At 38.8% G+C, this 2,097-nt stretch overlaps 1 pseudogene across 1 annotated transcript; it reads right to left on the bottom strand.

Moving 5' to 3' along the window:
* Positions 1–732: 732 nt before the first annotated feature.
* Positions 733–1,808, bottom strand: LOC306654765 (replication factor C subunit 3-like; annotated as a pseudogene). Its single transcript has one exon. The product of its transcript is annotated as a replication factor C subunit 3-like (transcript).
* Positions 1,809–2,097: the final 289 nt, after the last annotated feature.

Here is a 2,097-nt window from a genome sequence, read left to right as displayed (position 1 = left end):
CTTTAAGTTTTATCTGCAGCAGTGATGGATGGTGCCTCCAGCTCCAATGCCCCCCTTCCAGTGATTTCTGTCTTAGTAGCTTCTCCCACACTTGGAAGTCCCATCATGTGGCACTAATGCCCTTGTGTAAAACCCTCACCAATAGGGAGAATAGCAGGATGATCGATGCCTCAGTTTCCCATCTCTTAGGGTAATAGTCCTAGGAAGCATTCAGAATGCTCCTCAGGAGGTCCTGGTGGGGTCTCTGCACTTACATACAACAGCCACTTTGTGGCAATGTCTCCTAGATCAGCATTCCTTCCTTCCTTTTTTCTTCTCTCTTTTCTTACTCTTTCTTGGGATCAACCCCAAAGGAAAGTACCTGAATCCAAGTCTTGACTCAAGGTCTACTTTTAGGAGAAGAAAAAGTATAAATCCAATTTCAATTTTTGTCTTTGAACAAAACTTTGATTTTGTTGTAAGCACAGACTGGATTCTGCTTCTAATGCCAGCTATTGTTTCCTTTGGAAATTCAAGATCTTATGATATTATGTCTAATCATAGTAAATTAAATATCATATAATAACACACATAAACTCAAAAATATGTTATTTATGCAATTTTGAACAAATGTTTTTTGAATATCTTCTTTTTTTAAAAGTAAAGTCAGCTTATTTTACACAAATCTCTTCTGATATATATTATGAGTAAAAGCTGATACTAAGAAATATTTGGAAGAATTACTAACTGAAATCAGAACATCATGCCTTCTAATCTGTCCTCCATGAACTTTTTATCAAGTGCCATAAATTTGGCTACAAATGCTTCCAAGTGATAAATGGCTTTGCTACCCAGTTGTAGATGATGTTCATAATAAGCTGCCATCTGGGCCACTTCCCCTTTCAGTTGTCCATCAAAATTATGCAAAAGTTCTGAGAGAATGCCCTTCATTATTTCTCAGGAGGAATACAATGAGTTAAAACCTCATAAAGCCTTCTACAAACTTCAGGAGACTTTGAGACCTCTGCTGACTGACAATAGCATTTGCTGTCTCCCTCAGATACACCTCCCAATCTGTCTCAGGGATTTCTTGATCTGTAGTAAAAGGATATTGTTGTACTCGGCAGGCTTCACACTTAAGTAGGGCTTTTCTGAGATTTCTACAGGACTTTTCTGCAAGTCTATGAGCCAGTTGTGAAGGAAGATTCAGACCTTTCTTCTTGCACACAGTAGATAACACATGGCAAATATCTTCAATGCTGGACCAGGCACACAAACTGCCAGGTATCTACTACTAGTAGGTGGTATCACTTTGGATGTAGAATTGCAGCACACGATCAATCTGCAGGTGGACGTATATTTTTCCATGGTTCTGCGCAAAGCATGTTGAGCATGTTGAGCGTCTCTGGTGAATTTATCAACTTCTGTCAATAACACCAGTTTAAAATCTCTTTGAGAGTTTGTTTCAAGTTCCTGTGAATGTGCCACTGTTTTCAACATCTCCTGAATTACCACCCGGTCACTATTTCCAGCATCACTGGGATTAACTTCAAGGTGGTAATTACTTGCAATGGTGCTGATTTCAATTTTCTTTTTAGATGGAATTGTGATGGTTTAATGTTCAATTCTTAATTTTTCCACCCCAATACCATAAAGTTCACGTAGAATACACATAAGTCTTGTCTTTTTTCCAGCACCTGATGGTCCATACACTCACAGGTGAGGAAAGTCACCACGCTGAACCAGGTTGTGCAACTGGGTCACCTGCTCCTTGTGATAGTCCAGCCACCCAAGGAGCATGGACAGTATTTGTCCACGCAGAGATTCATGTCAGCCGGAGTTCCTGGGTTTGAAGTTTGAAGGTCCCGTGTGCGCTCCCTCCTTTCACTGAATACCTTCTTAATGCCATTATGTTTGTCACTGGGATTCACTTTTTGTTTGTTCAGCCTTATAGCAATGTTTCATTAATTGTGCTGTTTGAGGGCTGAACATATGTTTGCAAGAAAACACATCAAAATTCATCTCATTTACTCACTTAGCTGTTTGCTTACCTTTTGTTATGTTTTATTTATTTATTTTTTAGTTGTAGTAGATGCAATACCTTTATTTTATTTATTA

The sequence above is a fragment of the Sciurus vulgaris genome (assembly GCF_902686455.1).
Source record: "Sciurus vulgaris genome assembly, chromosome: 2".
NCBI classification, from domain to species: Eukaryota; Metazoa; Chordata; class Mammalia; order Rodentia; family Sciuridae; genus Sciurus; species Sciurus vulgaris.
The sequence above is the reverse complement of the archived record's forward strand: the minus strand, read 5'-3'. Positions and strand labels throughout refer to the sequence as shown.